Below are 23,009 nucleotides of genomic sequence, written 5' to 3' on the forward strand. Positions count from 1 at the left end.
AGTTAGAGAGAGAGAGTTTGAGCAAGAGAGTGAGTTAGAGAGTGAGACTTAGAGAGAGAGTTTGAGAGAGTGAGAGAGAGAGAGTTAGAGAGAGAGAGAGAGAGAGAGAGAGAGAGAGAGAGAGAGAATTCAAATTTTAATAAAAAAAAACTTTATTTTACATCATCTATGTTCCAGTATCTTCCTGATGAAAATATCAAATAAGGTAAAAAAGAAAGGAAAGGAAAATTAAAAACGGGGCACTGCGCGAGCACTTCAGCTCAACACACATCCATATATCAATTCATCATCACTAACAGAGCGCAATACGTCTCTGTGTCCCCACACACTCACAAACCCATCAACAGCTTTCATCGCAGAGTAACATTTAAAATCGATCATCATTCTGGACTTGACCAATCTTAAAAAAACACGAAGACAGTCCTGACCAGATCCACCCTCTAGAACATTCCTGCGACTGATCCATATCGCCATCTTCGCTTGTCCAGTTATGAAATTCAATAACTGACACTGAGACTTTTTCTTCTGCATATACATAACACCCAAAATAAAACAATTATTTGTAAATCCAACCTTAAAAGCTCTAAATATCAACTGTAAACGATAAAGCAAAGAGCCGAGTCTATCACATTCCATAAAACAATGAAAAACAGTTTCTCTTTCGGCGGCACGGTGGTGTAGTGGTTAGCGCTGTCGCCTCACAGCAAGAAGGTCCTGGGTTCGAGCCCAGCAGCCGGTGAGGGCCTTTCTGTGCGGAGTTTGCATGTTCTCCCCGTGTCCGCGTGGGTTTCCTCCGGGTGCTCCGGTTTCCCCCACAGTCCAAAGACATGCAGGTTAGGTTAACTGGTGACTCTAAATTGAGCGTAGGTGTGAATGTGAGTGTGAATGGTTGTCTGTGTCTATGTGTCAGCCCTGTGATGACCTGGCGACTTGTCCAGGGTGAACCCCGCCTTTCGCCCGTAGTCAGCTGGGATAGGATCCAGCTCGCCTGCGACCCTGTAGAAGGATAAAGCGGCTACAGATTATGAGATGAGATGAATTTCTCTTTCTGCACAAAAAGGCACTTATCATCAACAGCTGGGTTTATGACAGAAACAAAGGCGTTAACAGCTACTACGCCGTGTAAGAGTTTCCACTGCAAATCAGCAAATGTTTTCGTTAATGGTGGTTTGTATAAAGCTCTCCATGCAGGTTTAATATCATCATCGAGTTCAAATTTCATTCGCCATGGTGTGTCAACTCTTGCATTCAGCTTTTGCTTATTTAAGACCTTAACACACCTTCCCCTGTGTTAATTTTAGGTTAAGTTCAGTTGCCTCTAGGAAGGCACCCACACAGTCTGCATACTCAGGAGTGATGTTCAACGTTGGAAAAGGCTCTTCATCTTCAGAAATCAATACATCATTATGACGAGACTGTAACAAAGCTTTTTCTCTTCCTTCTGTTAAAGTACCCTTGACCTTGTTTAGCAATTGTGTAAAAATACACAAAGACCTTATTCCTAGAATTGTTGACAGATTTATGTAAAGTTGGGCGAGCCACAATCACAAGGTCTCTTAACGTTTTGACACCCTTATTGCTTATAATGTTATCCAAAGAGGGCATCACTCCTGCTGATGCATCCAGACGTGCCCCTCCAATTAAAGGCTCTTGCAAAAGCCAGCAAAGAGAGGGAGAGGTTTCCCTCTGCATTTTAAACAAAGAAAGCACTTTAAAAAGTCCACAATAAAAACAAGCTAGTCTTCGGGTAGATAGTGTTTTTGGATCCATTAAAAATAGAGAAAGATCCAGGTCCAAACCTCCTAGCCTCCTCAGTAGGGTGCAAGCAAGAGATCTCCACACCAAGTCATTTGAGCCATAGAGAAGTCTTTGTAGAAACTGGAGGCGGAAAGCAGCAACTCTGCTTGTCAGATGAACTAGGCCTCGCCCACCTTCTTCTTTTGGCAAGAACAAGACACTTTGGGGTACCCAATGTAACTTATCCCAGAAGAAGTCTACGATTAATGACTGGATGTTTGAAAGCAAGCCTGGGGGAAGGTCAATGCACATCAGACGGTGCCACAAAGATGATGCCACCAAATTGTTACAAATCAATATTCGCCCCCTATAAGACATTTGCGGGAGTAACCAAGACCACCTACCAAGGCGCCCTTTAACTTTTTCAATCACACCATCCCAATTTTTCATTTGAACTTGTTTATCTCCTAGGAATACCCCGAGATATTTAAAGCCTCGTCTGACCACACTCAACCCTTGAGGGAAAGTTAACATTTTCCCCTTATCCCATTTGCCTATTAACAGGGCTTCACTTTTGCTCCAATTAACTTTTGCTGAGGAAATCTTTCCAAAATCTAAAACAGTCTTAATAAGATGTTCAATATCTTTTTGACTTTTTACAATAACGACCACATCATCGGCACAGGCAGATATTAACAGTTTAAAATCAGAACGTGGTACAGTAAAACCAGAAATAAGCGTCCCAAGTTTGTGTAAAAGGGGCTCAATTGCTAAGGAATATAACATTCCTGAAAGAGCACAGCCCTGCCTTACACCCCTTAGAACCTTAAATGGAGAGCATAGGCCACCATTAATTTTCAATATACTCTCAGCGTCACAATACAGTACTTTGATCTTATCAATAAATACTGGGCTAAAACCAAAGGCTGCAAGGGTTTTCCATAAATATTCGTGTTCAACTCGATCAAACGCTTTTTCTTGATCTAAAGAGATTAAACCAGCGTCCAAATTCAGCGCTTTTGACAGTTCCAAAAAATCACGAACCAGAGTAATGTTGTCAAAAATGCATCTGTTTGGTACACAATAGGTTTGATCAGCGTGGATGACCTCTCCAATCACCTTCCTTAATCTATTAGACAGGCTTTTTTCTTAAAGATATTTTTTTTGGCTTCTTTCACCTTTATTGGATAGGACAGTGCAGAGACAGGAAATGAGCAGGAGAGAGAGACGAGGAGGGATCAGGAAATGACCTTGGGTCGGAATTGAACCCGGGTCCCCAGATTTATGGTATGGCACTTTATCCACCTGAGCCACGATGCCCCCTAGACAGGCTTTTTGAAAGCAGTTTATAATCACAGCACAGCAGTGCAACAGGCCTCCAGTTCCTAATGTCCTGCAGGTTGCCTTTCTTTGGAAGCAGAGTAAAACAGCTCGTTTACAGCTCTTAGGTAGCTGTTCTTTATCAATGCTGTCATTTAATACTTCTAGCAGGTCTTCTTCAAGATCAGGCCAGAAGCATCTGTAGAACTCTACGGGCAACCCATCAACACCAGGCGCCTTCCCACAATCCATGCTCTGGAGTGCACTAGTTAATTCATCCAAAGAAAATGCAGCCTCTAAGTCATTTTGGAAGATTTTCAAAAAAATAATTTTCCATGACAGGCTTTTCAGTGTACTCACTGGTATAGAGGCTGGCATAGAAACTGACTGCAATTTTCCGGATTTCTGCTGGGTCTTCTGAAAGACTACCAGACTCTGAAAGGAGGGCGTGCATACATTTTGCCTGCCCATTTTTCCGCTCCAAACTAAAAAAAAAATTTGGACGGTGCATCCATCTGAGCCACATTTTGGTATCGGGATCGCACCAGGGCACCTTGTGCTCTTACATCAAGCAAATCAGCCAGAGCCACTTTTTTTTGTCTTTGCCACCTCAGTATGTGCAGAATCTCCGGCTAATTCAGCTATATCATGAAGTTCTACTATTTCACATTCAAGTCTGGTCATAGATCTACACTGTAAAACATTTCAGCCTTGTTTAGTTATGTCCACTTACTTTTTCTCTTTAACTCAATGAGCTCTGAAAAGTGTTTTAATTTGAACTAATCTGTGCAAGTTTTCAAAGGTTAGACTTGAATTGCTTAGTTGTCTTGACTAATTGAGACTTTTTCTGGGTTGAAACAAAAATAATCATCAAATTGAGTTAACTTGCATTTTCAAGGCAGCACGTGAACTTGCATTTCCAAGTTAAACCAGTTTGAAATGTTTTACAGTGTAATAATATCATTTGTGACGCTGGAAGTATATTGTTGACACAACTGTTTGATCTGAACTTTCCCAAAATCCCACCATTGCTGCAAGGATTTAAAGGAGGGCTTGGTCTCTCTAAAATTAGTCCAGAAAAAAAGAAAAACATTTTTTAAATGTGCATCACTCAGCAAAGATGTATGAAAGTGCTAATATGCACTCATAGGCTTTATGTACTTTATACCTATTACACTTTGCACTAGTGTTGTGCATGAACGCGTTCAAAAGAACGCGTTCACTGAACACGCTCGTTTTTCCATGAACTTTGAACTGAACGCAACAACTTTGTAATGAAAGAAATTGAACGTGAATTCGTTCAAATTATATGACATGAACGACAAACATGAAGATGAACGAAACATGAAACCTGATGAATCGAGTGGCACGTCTACTTGCAAGATATTTTACTTTCTACTACTTCACTGTCAGTCTGATGTTGTTGTCACTCACTGCCCTGAGGTGCCGCGTGTGTGCAATGCATCATGGATAACGTAGTGTGAAGCCGGAGATAGTGGATGGCTCTATGATTTGGCTCCATACTACGTTACCCATGATGCAGCAGAGCAGAGTAGGCGTAACCCAGCATTCCCTAGCTACAGGCAGCAGACAGCGCGCGCACCACAGCCGGCGCACACTCACAGCAACATGGCCAGTGAAAGGTCAAGTAGCGGCACGGAGAACACAGATGAGACGGATTGTCCTCATGGTTATTTACAGCAATTTTACACAATTTCACACAAAGACTCAGACGGTAAAAACTTTACCTTTCTGTGTAAGCTCTGTCCACCTGCTCTGAAAAAACAAGTAAGAACATCGACAACGTCGTTCTCAAATTTGAAACGACACATTGAGTTGAAGCATCTGTTCAGTTTCAAAGCATGTATGCAAGTCCTCGAGGATCAGAAGGGAAAGGGCAAGAAGATCTCATCTCATCTCATTATCTGTAGCCGCTTTATCCTGTTCTACAGGGTCGCAGGCAAGCTGGATCCTATCCCAGCTGACTACGGGTGAAAGGCGGGGTTCACCCTGGACAAGTCGCCAGGTCATCACAGGGCTGACACATAGACACAGACAACCATTCACACTCACATTCACACCTACGCTCAATTTAGAGTCACCAGTTAACCTAACCTGCATGTCTTTGGACTGTGGGGGAAACCGGAGCACCCGGAGGAAACCCACACAGACACGGGGAGAACATGCAAACTCCACACAGAAAGGCCCTCGCCGGCCACGGGGCTCGAACCCGGACCTTCTTGCTATGAGGCGACAGCGCTAACCACTACACCACCGTGCCGCCCCGGAAAGGGCAAGAAGATCCCCTGCCAAAATCCAAGTCACACTGCCTGCAGCCTTCAAGAGTACCACTGTCTCCCAGCAGCAGGTAGATAAACTGATTATTGACTACATTGTGGAAGATTTACAACCACTAAGCAAAGTTGAGAAACCCTCGTTCATCAGACTAGTGACTGGCTTGCAACCACTTGAAGTCACGTGTAACATTTTGGTGCAGTGGTTGAGTCAGTGAAGAAATCAAAATATTTTGTCCTTTTTCCATATATAGTATGTACAATAACTTCCATTTTGTGTGATAGAATATAATATCTATAATATGTGAGTAGTTTAGTCTTTATTTTCATATCCCGCCTAAAAGTAAAATGAACTGAACTTTGAACTAGTTCAGAATTAAAACTGTGAACTATGAACGTAACCAGTTCACTTTTAACATGTTTGAACTGAACTTGAACTAGTTCAAAAAAAGTGTGAACTTGCACAACACTGCTTTGCACCATACTATGATCAGACAACATAACAGGGAAGATTTTGCAACTTCGGAAAACATTAACATGATGCTTGAACGTATAAACTCTATCAAGCCTGCACTGTAAAAAAAAAGTGACCATCTCAACTTAAAGTTTCTAGGCAACATGATGCAAGAGAATTTTGTGTTGAGATGGTCAACAACAAAAGGTAAGTTGGTTGAACTCAAATTTAAACACGAAAATCCTTAAGTCAACAAAGATCCTTGTTAAGTCAACAAGGATTTCTGAGTTGAAATTTGAGTTCAACGAACGTACTATTTGTTGTTGACCATCTCAACTCAAAATTCTCTTGCATCATGTTGCCTAGAAAATTTGAGTTTACATTTGATTTCAACCAACGTATTTTTGCTGTTACCCAAATTAGGTTACTCTTCTTATAATAACAAATAAATGTTTGCTATAATAACATGTATTTCTACATTTCATATGATGTTTTTTTCAAGTTACCTGTACCTTAAAACATACAATAAATCACTGGCGCAAAAAAGACACAAATAATTGTCAAAGGAAAACACTTTTATTTGTAAGACTGTGTCTCTTGCAAATGAAAAAGAATTCTGCAATGTGCAGGAAAAAAGTGATCCACTTCCAGACAGATTGCTACATGTCAATCTCACATTTCAATTTTAGAATGAAGAACTAAAGACCTTTGTTGAAATTTACCTGAACATTAAAGTCAAGTTGGATTACAGACTATAATTTGAAATTTTGAACACATTTGTTGAATGAGTCTTTCACAAGTGTTCTGGAGTAAACTGACATTTATACCACAATAAAAAAAGGGGCTCAGGCTGCATCACAAACAAGTGCTCAGGCTCCATCAGCTACTTGCACTTGACAAAATAAACTAACTGTGACTGCTGTGTCAATTTCAAAATTCAATTTTACGACAAAAAACTAAAAAAAAAAACTTAAACCTTTACCTGAATATTCAAATCAAGTTAACCTTCACAGCTGAGCATCAGTGTTAATATATGGACTATGATTTGAAATTTTGCAAACATTTGTTGAATGATTAAGGCCTTTAAAAGTATAAAGTGTTCTGGAATAAACTGAAATTCTACATCACAATAAAAAAAGTGCTCAGGCTGCATCAGCTACTTGCACTTGACAAAATAAACCAACTGTGACTGCTATGTGTCAATCTCACATTTCAATTTTACGACAAAGAACTAAAAACCTTTGTTAACCTTTACCTGAGTTTTAAATCAAGTTAACCTTTACAGCTCCTTGATGTGATTTGCCCCTGCGCAGAGGTAAGGAAACCCCATACAGCACGTGTATATATGCGTCATTGGTTCTACCAACAAGGATACCAACATGCAGCGTTGCAACAGGTTGCAGCTAGTTCTATCAACAAGGATATCTTTGATATTTGGATGTTAAAATTCTTGATAGCTCAACATGATATCACAATGAGAGAAAGTGTATTAGGCCAACCTGGTTTAGTTGGTTGTAAGTGAAAATGACATTTCTGAGTCAAATGATATGTAAAATCTATGTTCAATCAACACCCGCCCGTAAAATTTTTTACAGTGTGGCCATGGACAAAAAGTTATCCCTGGCATGTACCCATGTATACCGTCTTTGATCATTAAAATTCCTCCAAATATCACTTAAGTCATGCATATTAATTAGTTCAGTGATTTTCTTGCGTGAAGCACTGTGTGGTTCAGGGTGATTTCTGTCAATATCTTTTTCTGTACAATTAAAATCCCCTGATAGAATTAAATATTCATCTTTGTTACAGTTCTTCAGTGCATTGTGTAATTGGTCTAAAAAGATCATTCGGTCAACTCCGGTTGAAGGTGCATAAACACACATGAAAACGAGAACACACTTATCAAAGATGGCTGGCACTTTTAAGAGCCTTCCTTCTACTGCGTTCAACAGAGTAAGACTGAGGAACAAAGCTTTTAGAGAATAACAATCCAACTCCTCCACTCACAGAGGGTTTATGACGAAGAAAGGTTTTCCCTTCCCACTCTCTGACCCAGCCAACAGCGTTTTTATCATTGCCGTGTGTTTCTTGAATAAACATGACATCCACGTGCTTTTGTTTCATCAACTCAAACAATTTTGTTCTCTTCCTAAAATCTCTTGCACCACTGATGTTTAGGGCTATTTTAAAATCACCCATAAATGAAAGAGAGGATGAAATCAAGTAAACAAACAAAAATAGTAAACACAAAACAATAAATTTACCATCATGTTCATCTGCTTGCTGATTGAGCTGTGTCAGTAATTTATTAAGTCTCTAACCCTCTTGTTCAGTAAAGTTACCTTTCACACACTTGAAATGCTGAACTGCCGCGCTAAATTGTTTTGTGTCTGGAAAACGCTCTTCCACTTTGACCCCTCGGGTATTTTTAGTAGACCCCAGGAAACTTTTAATCATCTTTAAAGTATATACAATAGGAGAAGGGGAGCACAAAGGGGAATCTAAGTCACTATCAGTATCAACAAGCAAGTTTTCATTCGCAAATCTCTTTGCGTTTTTAGCGGATCCCCTAGTCGTTTTCCTCTTAGGTTTCTTAAACGTTGCTTGCTCAGTCTCCATTGCATCGTCAGCACACAAAAGTGGCTCGGTGTTCTCACTATTCCCATTCATTAAGTCATTAGTTATTCTATCCATCATCAGATTCATTGCATCTTCTGCATTCTCTACGGCAACATCAAAGTTAGAGATGTTTTCTGTACCGGTATGTTGTCAGTTCTCGCAACCCCCGGGTCAGCAGACGGCCCAGTCTCTCCATTATGCTCCTCTGTTCCTCCACTATGATCATGATTACCTTTATCGCCATTAGTTGCTCCGATCTCTTTAGTTCCATCTCCCATTAATCCACTGTGTCCACCATTAACACTGTCTCCTTCTCGATCAACCGGCATATCTCCGCTCACTCCACTTTGACTGTCATTAACACATTCACATTCTTTATCAACATGCCCATCTTCGGCAGGTGTATTTTTCTCAGGACACGATCTTAAAGCATGGCCTTCTCTTCTGCAAAGGAAACACTTCATATTTTCAGTGGAAGCAAAAACCGTGTACTGAAAATTATCCGCTTGTAAATTTAGCTTCATATTTAGTTCCTCAGAATTACCATTCAAACTCATGTAAATGTGCCTCCTAAATGACACGACAAGCTTTAGGAGCGGGGATTTACAGCCAAGAGGGATTTTCTTAATTGAGGACACAATTTTTCCATGTCTTGCTAATTCTCACTCCAAAAACTCATCTTTTATAAATGGGGTACATTAGACAGTGTGATTCTTCTAGCGGGGGTCACAAGTGGAAGAACATTGACAAATTTATCATTGATCATAAAGCCCTGACCTACAATCTCATTCACCTTCTCAACGCTGTCCAAAAACAGGACCACGGAGCGATTCATTCTAGAAGCTGAAAGCACACTTCCATAACCAACAACGCTACCTACGGCTAAACTGCATTCCTCAGCGGATAGATCAGTATCTGTGCCTGTTTTAATCGCATGATGCCGACTCAAACTTTCGAATGCCATTAGACCAAACAGACAAAGAACCCCCAGCAGCACGCTGAGCGCTCACTCCCAAAAGGGAGAAAAACCTAGGAGTCAGTGTAACAGAGACTCGAACAAGAAAAAACAAATCACGAAAAACCAACAAATAAAAAAAGGTTATAGAAAAAGTAGGAAGCGAAAACACTCAGGCCACACCGGCACCGTGCACACACTCTGACACTCACAAACACCACGCCCACTCAGAGAGAGAGAGAGAGAGAGAGAGAGAGTGAGTTAGAGAGAGTGAGTTAGAGAGAGTGAGTTAGAGAGAGTGAGTTAGAGAGAGTGAGTTAGAGAGAGAGTTAGAGAGAGAGAGTGAGTTAGAGAGAGAAAGAGTTAGAGTTAGAGAGAGAGTTAGAGAGAGAGAGTTAGAGAGCGAGAGAGAGAGAGTTAGAGAGCGAGAGAGTTAGAGAGAGAGAGTTAGAGAGAGTTAGAGAGAGAGAGTGAGTTAGAGAGCGAGAGTTAGAGAGCGAGAGAGAGAGAGATTGAGTTAGAGAGCGAGAGAGAGAGTGAGTTAGAGAGAGAGAGAGAGAGAGAGAGAGTGAGTTAGAGAGTGAGTTAGAGTAAGTTAGAGAGAAAGAGTTAGAGTGAGTTAGAGAGAGTTTGAGAGAGTGAGTTAGAGAGAGTGAGTTAGAGTGAGAGAGTTAGAGTGAGTTAGAGAGAGTGAGTTAGAGAGTGAGTTAGAGAGAGAGAAAGAGTTAGTGAGTTAGAGAGAGAGTGAGTTAGAGAGAGAGTTAGAGAGCGAGAGAGAGAGAGATTGAGTTAGAGAGCGAGAGAGAGAGTGAGTTAGAGAGAGAGAGAGTGAGTTAGAGAGTGAGTTAGAGTAAGTTAGAGAGAAAGAGTTAGAGTGAGTTAGAGAGAGTTTGAGAGAGTGAGTTAGAGAGAGTGAGTTAGAGTGAGAGAGTTAGAGTGAGTTAGAGAGAGTGAGTTAGAGAGAGAGAGAGTTAGAGAGTGAGTTAGAGAGAGAGAAAGAGTTAGTGAGTTAGAGAGAGAGTGAGTTAGAGAGAGAGTTAGAGAGCGAGAGAGAGAGTTAGAGAGAGTGAGTTAGAGAGAGTGAGTTAGAGAGAGAGAGAGAAAGAGTTAGAGTGAGTTTGAGAGTTTGAGAGTGAGTGAATTAGAGAGAGTTAGAGAGAGTGAGTTAAAGAGCGAGAGAGAGAGAGTTAGAGAGAGTGAGTTAGAGAGCGAGAGAGAGTTAGAGAGAGTGAGTTAGAGAGAGAGAGAAAGAGTTAGTGAGTTAGAGAGAGTGAGTTAGAGAGAAAGAGAGTTAGAGAGAGTGGGTTAGAGAGAGAGAGTGAGTTTGAGAGAGTGAGTTACAGAGAGAGAGTTAGAGAGAGAGAGTGAGTTTGAGAGAGTGAGTTGTGGGTGCTATTGGTCTTAAGTGATCAGTCTCATTAAATCAGTCTCATTAATAATACCATTAATTTTGGTGTTTAATAATAAATTACCAAACAGCTAAATTATGGTATATTCCAAATTATTATGATCACTACTGATGCAGCAATAATATATTACTTACTGTATTACATAGACACTACAGCCAATAGCACTCATATACACTTGGGTGAAGGCAATTTGGAGTTCTTTGAGATTGTGTGACTTCAAGTATACAGCAGCAAACAACGGACAAACAAGCACAGTTTAACAGAATAATTGAATTTATTATAACAATGATACTAAATGGGTAATAGCAGTTGAAATACATTCAGTATGGTCATCAGCGATATATGTATATATACAAGCATAAACGGTGAGGTAGTACTGTGTGTGTGTGTGTGTGTATGAGAGGGAGAGCGAGGGTGTGTGTGGGTGTGTGTGTGTTTCAGGGATTGGAATGTTATCTAAGGTGTTGGGGGAGGTGAGAATCACCTCGTGGTCTCTTGAGACAAAGGAATTCATCGTGGTTGCTAACCCACTCCCTATAACATTACCAAATTCACTGAAATCTTGATGAGGTCAAAATATGTGTAATAATGAAATTAAAGGATGTTAGTGAGGATAGAGGAGAGCATGCAACAACTTATCTTTTTGAAACAACAGAGAGAGAGCAATGTAGAACGCAATGATCAGTGTGCACAATTAAACAGTTTCTAAGTTTAAATTCACACTACTTCATAAAGCTAATTCCTAAGACTAGTTTGCCCAAATGCCAGCCTTACTTCTAGTATCGATGTCTCTATGCAGGATATGCAGAGATGTCCCGGAGTTTCGCGGAGTTTCACAGAAAGTTCGTGGGTCACTTCCATGAAAGGCAGAGAATTCCTTGATCCGAAGCTTCATCGTTCGTGAGGAAAAGTCTCTGATCAATAATGTGCACAGCGATTAAGTCAGAAGGAATCTGGTCGCTTCTAACTTTTAATTAACTGCTTGGGCTGCAGTCGTAACGTTACTTATAATAAACAAATAAACCGGTTGTAACTCAATATGAGTGAGACGGCGCAACTTAAGTACTTTTACCGTGGCCAGTGGTATATACGAAAGCGCGCTGAGTCTTCTTTTTCTTGCAAGGCAGACGTCTTGATCTTGGATGTTCTGATGAGAGGGTGTCTCTTTATGTCTGTGCGATGCGGAGTCCACAGCGTGAAAGAGGAGGAGTTGAATGTGACGAGGTCACTTATAGAGTCGGTCATGTGACGTGACGTAGGTGATCATGGCCGCCGTGACGTAGGTCATCGCGGGAGTTAGTTGATGGGATTTGTAGTTCTAGACGGGACGGTGGCTGTACCTACAGAGTTAGAGAGAGAGAGTTAGAGAGCGAGTGAGTGAGTTAGAGAGAGAGTGAGTTAGAGTGAGTTAGAGAGAGAGTTAGAGAGAGAGAGTGAGTTAGAGAGAGAGAGAGTTAGAGAGAGAGAGAGTGCGAGTGAGTGAGTTAGAGAGAGAGTGAGTTAGAGTGAGTTAGAGAGAGAGTTAGAGAGAGAAAGTGAGTTAGAGAGAGAGAGTTAGAGAGAGAGAGAGAGTTAGAGAGAGAGTTAGAGAGAGAGAGAGTTAGAGTGAGTTAGAGAGAGAGTTAGTGAGTTAGAGAGAGAGTTAGAGTGAGTTAGAGAGAGAGAGAGTTAGAGAGAGAGAGAGTTAGAGAGAGAGAGAGTTAGAGAGAGAGAGAGTTAGAGAGAGTTAGAGAGTTAGAGTGAGTTAGAGAGAGAGAGAGTTAGAGAGAGAGTTAGAGAGAGAGAGAGTTAGAGAGAGAGAGTTAGAGTGAGTTAGAGAGAGAGTTAGAGTGAGTTAGAGAGAGAGAGAGTTAGAGAGAGAGTTAGAGAGAGAGAGTTAGAGAGAGAGAGAGAGAGAGAGGCCACCAGACAAGTTTCTGATGGTGACAATAATGACGACAGATAACAATAAAATGGCGACTTGAGGTGATGAATATTGATTTGGTTGTTGATTGGCTGAGCAGAAAGGAAGAGAAACTCACCGCCGCCATGGTGTGTGTTTACCAGCAGGGAGCCCAGTCAGGCTCTGTTATTATTAGACAATGACAAATGCTGTCTGTATACATGGAACAGCTCTATAAATGTGTGTGTGTGTGAGAGAGAGAGAGAGAGAGAGAGAGAGAGACGTGCGATGTTAGATGTCTAAAAGGACAAATTTACCCGAATAAACTTACATCTCTGTTTACAAACTCATCTCTTACACTGTTGACCTTTAATTTATCTAATTTACTGCCTTCAGATGAATTAGCAAAAAAAAGACGTGTTCTGATTTATGAAGAAAAAAAAATCTGTGATTGGAATCTGGTCAACATCCCGGTGTGTTTGGCATTCTACACGTTCCCTGGGTGGCGTTTATTAATTAATTGTTGATTAAATGAAGACGAGGTTTGGCCTCCGCGAGGCGATTCTCCACAGACCCACACACCTTCTGGATCAGTATCATCGCCTCCTTAGGCAGCCTGTTGAGTGTGAACTGCTCTGTGTGAAGAAGCATGAGAACTCGCCTACTGGCGCAGTGTGTGTGTGTGTGTGTGTGTGTGTGTAATGCAGCTCCTCTGAACCTCCATGACAGGATTTCAGGGATTTGGATGATCATCAAGTTGCCACCTACACACACAGAACAGGAGCTGGAGTGAGCAGGGAGTCATATTCACTCCCTCTATCTGTCATTTTCTCTCTGTGTTTTTCTCTCTCCCACTGGTGCGTGCGCACACACACACACACACACACACACACCAACTCTCTCTCTCTCTGTGTCTATATATATATATATATATATTGTGTGTGTGTGTGTGTGTGTGTGAGAGATGGGCTAAGATGAAGAGCGGTTTGGTTATGACGTAATGTATTGGGAAGGGTTTCAGTGATGATGTAATATACTGGGAGGGGTTTCAGTGATGATGTAATGTATTGGGAGGGTTTTGTTCATGACATAATAAATTGGGAGCTGTATCATTTATAACATACTGTACTGGGATTATCAGTGTTTATCATGGCAATGTATTGGGACCGGTTTCCATGGTGATGTAACATATTGGGAGGAGTTTCAGTGGTGATGTATTGGGAATGGTTTCCATGGTGATGTAACATAATGGGAGGGGTTTCAGTGATGATGTAATCTATTGGGAGCAGTTTCCATGGTGCTGGAACATAATAGGAGGGGTTTCAGTGGTGATGTAATATATTGAGAGGGGTGTCTGTGATTATGTCATGTATTGGAAGGGATTTTTAGAGATGATGTCATATAATAGGAGGGGTTCAGTAATTACCTCGCCCGGGACGGAGTCCACTAGGAGGTGAGGTATTATTTTTGGTTGGGTTTCTTTGTTTGTTCGTTTCTTTCTTTCTTTCTTTCTTTGTTTTTTTGTAAACGATGTTACGGGAAAACAGCTGGACCAATCTTCATGAAACTTTCAGGATAGATGGGCACTGGTCTCAAATAGAACCTCCAACATTTTGGGGGTCATCTGGTTAAAGTCAAGGTCACAGTGACCAAAAAAAAAGCTCTGAGCTCAGACTGCAGGAGCGCTGCCTCGGAAAGATTCCTCTCACAAACACGCTGATTGGATCACTACCTGCCTAATTTGCATACACTGCTGTCATTGGATGGTTTCTTGGTTCGTTTACGTACGCAAAGGATGGGGTTTTGGCCACGCCCACTTTTAAACCCCATTGATCAAAACTTCCCCACTCTGTCGATTTTTTACTATAAATATAAATTATAAATTTTATATAAATGGACTAAAGAAATCGCTTTCAGACATGTTTGTATCCTTAACTCAGGTGCAATATATGTATATAGGAATCATTGTATATAAAATCAATTCATTTTGCTTTTACTCAAGTTATTGAACTTATTTAAATTTATTGTATTTTTATTTATTCTTTTTTCAGACGATTTTATCTTCTATTTTTAGACATGTTTACTTCATCTTTGATTCAGGAGCTTGGTAGCAAATTTGAATTTTCCTCCGGTGCTCCGGTTTCCCCCACAGTCCAAAGACATGCGGTTAGGTTAATATGGGACGGCCTTGGGCTGATGCACCCTTGAGCGAGACCCCGAACTCCCAACTGCTCCCCGGGCGCTGTTAGCATGGCTGCCCACTGCTCTGTGTGTGTGTGTGTGTGTGTGTGTGTGTGTGTGTGCTCATTGCTCACGTGTGTGCATGTGTGTGTTCACTGCTTCAGATGGCTTAAATGCAGAGATGAATTTCACAAGTGTGTGATGAATAAAGTTGTTGTTCTTCTTAAAACAGAAGGCCTACAACCTATAAATCAGAAAGGCACTGGTTTTAGGGTCTGATATGGATTTAAGGGTTCTGCTCGACTACTTACAGCAGGTGTGAACATTGATTAAGGGCGTGGGCAGGGCAGAGCGAGAGCAGGAGACAGGAGAACCAGGAAGCCGGAGACAAAAGCCTGCTAAACCAGGAGAGACCTCACAAATAAACAGTTTTCACCCTTCCAGAGGAGACCCGGCTGGTGGGCGTGAATTGGATAAGCCTATATTAGATAAGATTAGATAAGATTAGATCAGACTAAAATAAGAAAGTGCGGAAAATTTCCGAGCACAGTAAACATAGCTGGCCCCTGTGGCACTGCAGCAGGAAGAGAAGCAGCATAAGAGTATGCAGAGTTTACAAAAAATAAAAAATAAATAAAAGCAGCTAAATAATCTGCAGTGATGTAAAGGAAAAAGCAGAGGACACTGATACCCAGAGGCTGAGCATTAACAGCTTGACACTGGTTGTCATGTCAGGCACAGTGAGCAGATCTCAGCGCCTCCTACAATCCACTTGCCTCCGTTTCTCCTCCTGCGGATATAAATATCCCGTCGTTCCCTCGACATGTTGCACTTTGCTGCATTATGCATGACTTCTGCGCACTGTCACTGCTGAGGGAAATCACACACTCGATGCTTTTCCCATGACTGTCCCTCACACGCTCAATAAAGACTGAGAACACACCACCTGTCTACTTTCAAAGCACAATAACCTCAAGGTTCACAATATTATCACAGAGTTGTTAAACTGAGGTACGACAGAAAACCACTATCATTTCTATTCAGGTGGAGCGATGCTGTTTAGTTGACCTTTCCCCAACAGGAGAGACTTTCTCTGCCCAAACAAAGCCTGTAAATGCTGCCTATGTAGGTGGGCTGCACTCAAATGACACTCAAATCAAAGAATTTGAAGTGTCAATAATATAATATAATATCTCATCTCATTATCTGTAGCCGCTTTATCCTGTCCTACAGGGTCGCAGGCGAGCTGGATCCTATCCCAGCTGACTACGGGCGAAAGGCGGGGTTCACCCTGGACAAGTCGCCAGGTCATCACAGGGCTGACACATAGACACAGACAACCATTCACACTCACATTCACACCTACGCTCAATTTAGAGTCACCAGTTAACCTAACCTGCATGTCTTTGGACTGTGGGGGAAACCGGAGCACCCGGAGGAAACCCACGCGGACACGGGGAGAACATGCAAACTCCGCACAGAAAGGCCCTCGCCAGCCACGGGGCTCGAACCCGGACCTTCTCGCTGTGAGGCGACAGCGCTAACCACTACACCACCGTGCCGCCCGCAATACCATTTTAGTGACATTTATTTACATCATGTATAATCTTACCTTTTTTGTTCCAGTTTCACAGAGACATCCGTCACGTCCACCATTTTATTAATTGGTACTTACATTAGTCATCCCGCCTTTATAGATGAACCCGTCTCGTCACGTATGATAAATAAAGTTAGAAGAAAAACAGAATATATTGTTTAGTTGTTTTATTGTCAAAACATATAACTTAACTACTATTTATTCATCTATTTTACAATTTCTTGCCTCTTCCCCTACCTCTACTTTTTCGTTTTTTCAGTTGACATTGTATACATTTCCGCTACGTTCACACTGCAAGGCTTAATGTTCAATTCCGATTTTTTTGTGAGGTCGTTCACATTAACAAATATATGCGACTTGTATGTGATCCTCAGTATGAACGAAAAGCGACCTAAAAGTGTTCCGCATGCGCATTGCAGGATACGACGACGTCACACGCAGTCAGCATGGCCAGTGTTTACGGAAGTAAAACCGCCCGGTTGCGGTATGACCCATCCAATCTAGCTTGAATAGCTGCATCCCCCCAAATGGAAATCAGCTCCCTAACCTCTGCGTCCTTCCATTGAGAAGATTCAGAACCTTCACAGCCCGAAGCGTCCCTCGCATTGATGTCATGCGCAGGGGCGCAGATACGTTTTTTGAACTGGGGGAGACAAAGCTGCCAGCAAACCAACCCCAACCCCGATATGCCTGTCAAACTTCTTGTGGGTTACCATAGCAACCAAGCTCGAGCTCGCAATCTGTGCAGTCTGCGCAGCTCAACCAACCGAATATCAGTCTTTGTTTTGTTTTATGTGAGTTGTTGCAACTATGTATGTACTGCCGTGCACCTCACTAAACCGAATGGTAATTAGTCTTTTGATTTTTCCGTTCGGTTTGCCTTATGCAAAGAAAGACAGCATAGACGTTTTTTCCTCCCTATAAGTGGGGGGGACCGAACGAAGTGAATTGAAATCTGGGTGGGACGAATCCCACCCGTCCCACCCTCTATCTGCGCCCGTGATTATGCGCCGTGTTGTTGTAACTTTTTTTGAGAGACCCGCCGCCTACTTCAGCGCAGAATAGTGACGTTTGTGGCTTGTTGATGACGTGTAAGTCGGATGAATGCGACCTGGCGGTTCAGACTGAAGTCGCATATGAAAAGAGCGGATAGGAATCGGAATTAGGACCACATATCCAAACGGCCTGGGTCGGATTTGAAAAAATCGGATCTGTGTCGTTCATATTGTCAATAAAAGATCGGATACAGGTCACATATGGGCGAAAAGATCGGATTTGAGTCACTTCAGCCTGCAGTGTGAACATAGCCTTCAAGTTCTTATCTTTTTTGATCTGTGCTTCTGTTTTATGACCCACATTTTCACAATCAGTGTGAAACCACATTTTACATTCATTGCATATAAAATACAAATCCGAATCTTCTGGTAACTTACAACTACAGTAAAGCCTTTCTACATGAATGGTTCTCTATCTATCAGTTTTCTCAACAATTTTATGTGGGAACATGGTAAAGAGTTTGTTTTGAATACAAGTATGTAAGTGCTCTCTCATGACCCTAACATCATACTCGACAGTACACGGGTCAATGCCATGTAAAAGACTGACATAGTTTGCTACGGCAAATACACCACAGGAATTAATATCAGGTTGGGATTGAACATCTAAAAATTTCAAAACTAGTGACATTGATGACACTGGTCTTGCAAACCGAGCCACACTTCTTAAACATGTTAAGCTGAGATAGTCGCCTCCTCCACTGTCTAACACATCAACATCTCCATCATGACAGTTAAAAGTGGAGACAACTATCCAGTGAGGACCCATCCCAGCAGGCTGGCGCTCATTCCGCCACACGAGATTTCTTTGTGACGTCACACCGAGGTACATGGGCGTCGCCACCATTGAATGTGAAGGGGACATGTCCCCCTCACATTTCATAATTCTTCATTTGGACCCCCCCACATTTAACATAAAATATGAGTTCACCCAGCACTGTTTCTATTGCTTCGTGAAAGAATCCATTCCACTTGATTGATAAGAGAATACACAGACCACTGAAAATCCACTCCGGGTTTTCCGGGCGTTCCCTACAACAGCTCACCGCGCGCGAGTGAAGTGAATCTCAGCGTGAGCACAGAAATGTTGGTGCAGCTGCTGGAAAGTGGAGGAGGTGACGTCAGCCCCATTGCCACCTCACAATGGCTAGCTTTTGCTAAAACATTATTCTTTTGTTATCTGCCCTCAAAATGAACCCTAGGACACGTTAAATTAGGCCCTGTCCACACGGCAACGGATTCAGGTGACTCCGATACAATTGCTTATCGTTTAGGCCTGGCGTCCACACGGCACCGGCGTTTTGGGTGCCCAAAACGCAATCTTTTTGAGAACGGGTTCCAGAGTGGAAAGATCTGGCAACGTTGCCGTTGTGAAGTCGTCTGGATGAGTAGAACGGATTTGTTTATGATGAAGTCACAACCACATGACTGTGAGTGCTTCACGCCAGGTAGAAGTGTAACGAACTCGATGCAAGTTGTCAACAAATCCTATAACTTGGTTCATGAAACGCGCTTACAAAATATTTTCACTGTGAATATTTATTGTGTAATGGTGCAAAGTGAGAGAGAGAGAGAGAGAGAGAGAGAGAGAGAATAGCCCTTAGGGCAGAGTCAATCCCGCCAGCAAAAATAGGGAAAAAAAGGAGCGATCTCACCTCTTCAGATGTTGGTTTAAGTCCTAAAATACATTCCTCAAAAAGGGCATAGAAGAGCAAATTAATCCATCAACATGCAGCATTCAATTTATTCCGGACCATTAAAGACGCCGCCTTCCGCGTAGAATCATACGTCATCCTCGCCGCCATATTGGATAGGTCAAAGCGGAGAATAAAGATTAGCTGCGTTTAACTGTACCAACAGGTTTGCCGTCCAAACGAGATCACATGGGATTACCTTTCACAGGTGAGACTGGAAAAATACTTTTCATTGTATTTGGTCATTATAATGTAATTTTACGAACAGATTTTTCTGACTTTGTGGCTAATATGAAGTCTCGCGCATAATAGTTTATGCGCATGCGTCCTTACTTCTTCTATTGTTCTGGTGTCTCCGAAGGGACCGTCTTACAGTGCCCCTAGAGGTGTGGCATGTGTATTGCATCGTTTTCAGCAAGCGTTACGTTGCCATATGGACCTGATATTTTACTGATCGTTGCCCATTTGGACGCGATATATTTTTAAATAACATCTCGTTGCCGTTGTCGTGTGGATGTAGCCTTAATGTTCAACTAAACAGTGAAATAAGCTTAGCCTAACGGGGTATTCTTGGTTGATGATGAATTGTTTGCAGTATTTGCTCCTCCCCAGACACAATGGACATAAGGACATTCTTTACAAAGAAGCGGAAAGTCAGTCAAAATTTCCCCACAGGACAGGGTTTTTTGTCCCAATGGAAATGTTAGTGCAGTTAGCTGGCTAGTCAATGTTAGGAGATGTATCAGCTAGCTTAATGTTAGCTATCATTTAATTCAAACCCAGTAGGCCTGACTTACTGTAATGCCAAGAATGAGGTCAAGTCTGCTCTGATGATATTTATTGATTCCTTGTTTTGTCTGGTCTTTGGCAGTTTTCTGGAAAGTAAGATGGGAAATCAGTGTATGGGGAAGGAATAGTAGAGAGGAAAGCGATGGAGAGAGATGGATGTTATTCCAGGTGGATTGTGAAGGAAAGGGGGATAAAAGTTATGAAGTGGTAGAAATTGTGGTGGCACCAATATAAGAAGGAGTTCTATCTATAAATCTATTTGTTATATTAATCTGTAAATGCTACTGTAGTACCACCATTGCATGTAGGTTGACAAAACTGCACTTGTTCATTGTGTGAAGTTCTCTTTTATGTGTCGTTGCTTGACCCAGTGTAATTTTGTGTTATGAAGACTGCATGATGCCATGCCATTTTTGTTATGAGTATCACTAAATCGGAAAAAAGTAAAATGCACCCACTAAAGTCACTGCTGGTGGTGAACAAAATTGCACCTGTTCATTGTGTGAAGTTATTTTTTATGTGTCACCGTTGCTGGACACAGTGTGATTTTGTGTTATGAAGTTTGCATGATGCCATGTCATGCCTGGTCATTGTGTGAAATTATGAATATTCTTATTTTTAAACAGACAGTTGAGTGTCACTATTGCTTGGCCCAGTGGCATGTTGTGTTACATCTAAAACTAAATAGAAAACACAAAATAAAAAGTAAAATGCACCCATAAAGTCATTGTTGGTGATAAATTGTGTCCCATTCATCTCATTATCTTAGGCGTAGCGGTGGGTTTAAAAACAGGCTGATGAATATGTGGACTAGCTGAATGAGGACTTATTGTTGAGTCTCTAAAATAGTCATTGAATTAAGTGACTTTTGTAGGTAAAATTAGGTGTTTAACAACCTGTTAAAAATACACCAGAATGCAGGAAATGGCATCTAATTAATTAAAAATTTTCTGGTGGAGGACCCCCCGCCAGTGTGTCCCCCCCACATTAAAAATGCTTCTGACGCCCCTGCCGAGGTATATTCCATAATTGGAGTTCCAGGCTTTTAGAGTTCTGGGCTTTTAGATCAATTTCAGTTGAAAATATCGTGAATATAATGTTACAGTTTTTTCTGAATGCTTAAACTCTAACAGTGATTCTTGTAGCACAATTTCTAAAACTAGTAATATCTATCGCAAAACCACTCACTGAGTTCGCAAAACTAAAAGCACAAACACTGCTTTGCACTGAGTTTGTAATTTTGTAACACACACTTTGCAAAAGTGTAAGTACAATCCACTGCACAGCACACCTTTTGCAGAACTGTAAACACAACTCACTGCTTTACACTCAACTTCCAAATTTCCAACACACTCCGAGCAAAACTATACACATGTATGGCTATTATTTACACTATTTGGCCAACTGTCTGGCCACACTGTCACATGCGAAAACAGTTTTAGATAATTAGTTCACTTTGCAATCAGCCTGAGCACTATAAATAAGCCACAGGTAAGCTGTCGGTGTGGAGTATAATGGAAGGAGCAGGAAGAGTGAGAATTAGAGGAGGTCGAGGAAGAGGACGTGGAGGTGAAGGAGGAAGGAGAGTAAGAAATAGAATTACTGATGACATCAGAGCTACAATAGTGGACCATGTTATCAACCATGGAATGACCTTGAAGGAAGCTGGCCAACGGGTTCAGCCTAACTTGAGCCGCTACGCTGTAGCGAGCATCATAAGGACATTTCAAAATGAGAATCGGTTAGTACAGTCACTTTACACTAAGTTTTGTAGCACTGCCATACTCTAATGAGAAACACAACAAGACCATGCATGTAAAAATACTGAAATTGTTACTTTACAGAATTGCTAGACATCCAGCAGCTGGGGGCAGAGGAAGAATGTTCACTGCAGAACAGGAGACTCATATAGTCAATATGGTCATTGCAAATAATTCCATAAGACTACGAGAAATACAGCAGCGCATAATAGAGGATGACACCACCTTTCAAGACATAAACAGTGTGAGCATTTCTGTATTGTCTCGTGTACTTGCCCGCAACAGAATCAGAATGAAACAAATCTACAGAGTCCCTTTTGAAAGAAACAGTGAACGTGTAAAACAACTACGATATGAATATGTGCAGGTAAGCTATAGTATCATTGGTGCTGGATCTGGAAGTACATTCTGTAGTGCTGTGCTTGGGCCTGCTGTGCTGAATTTGTTTTGTCTTTTCCAGAGAGTGATGGAGCTAGATGCAGATGCCATGGGTCATGAGCTGATTTTTGTAGATGAGGCAGGTTTCAACCTTACTAAAACGAGGAGACGTGGCAGGAACATTATTGGACACCGTGCCATAGTCAGTGTCCCAGGACAACACGGTGGCAACATAACTCTGTGTGCAGCTATAAGTCAAAGTGGTGTTGACCATCATGCAACCCTGGGCCCCAGTGGCGGCTGGTGGTCTTTCAAACAGGGGAGGCTGGTCGGTTACGATATTTCCAGATTTTAAAAGAAAAAACACATCAATTTTGCCCATACTCTTGCCTCTGATCTGGCTGATTGTTGGCAGGGTCACAAACTGTGAAATAACAGGTTCTTTTGGCCCATTAGCCTACTGTCCAATATACATGATGGTGGTGTTGGGGGGGGTATATTTTAACATTTTATATTTTAAAATTGTGGCATGTTGTTTAAAAATTGATCATTATTGAAAGCAGCTCTTTGTGAGGAACCTCAGCAGTAACAGCAGAGTGTTCTGGAATAGGCACAAGCACTGACCTTGGGGAGCCAAACATAGAGCTGGGTGCCACACATTTCATTCAATGACACTTTCCCTATATTTTACTTATTTTGACTGAGAAATGTTTTACTGACAATTTTGATAACCCTTCACTTTTAATCCAGGTCTGTAGTGTGAAATGTTCTCGGCTGTGTTTTTGTTTAAAAATGTTTTCCAAATTGTAGCTGTGTTTAATTCATATCCAGAAAAATATATATTCCAATATAATATACTCAGCATAAACATTTTAAATAGATTCT

At 41.5% G+C, this 23,009-nt stretch overlaps 1 protein-coding gene and 1 long non-coding RNA gene across 2 annotated transcripts in view; one reads left to right on the forward strand and one right to left on the reverse strand.

Moving 5' to 3' along the window:
* The window catches only part of LOC132871924 (uncharacterized), a 46,471-nt gene extending 34,072 nt beyond the window's left edge, over positions 1-12,399 (reverse strand). The window contains exon 1 of the long non-coding RNA XR_009651352.1: positions 11,563-12,399. This is a non-coding gene — a long non-coding RNA (uncharacterized LOC132871924). The remainder of the gene's footprint in view (positions 1-11,562) is intronic.
* clcn2a (chloride channel, voltage-sensitive 2a) overlaps positions 1-23,009 on the forward strand; it is a 99,832-nt gene that overhangs the window by 41,270 nt on the left and 35,553 nt on the right. The window lies entirely within an intron of this gene.

Source organism: Neoarius graeffei, chromosome 23 (assembly GCF_027579695.1).
Source record: "Neoarius graeffei isolate fNeoGra1 chromosome 23, fNeoGra1.pri, whole genome shotgun sequence".
NCBI lineage: Eukaryota > Metazoa > Chordata > Actinopteri > Siluriformes > Ariidae > Neoarius > Neoarius graeffei.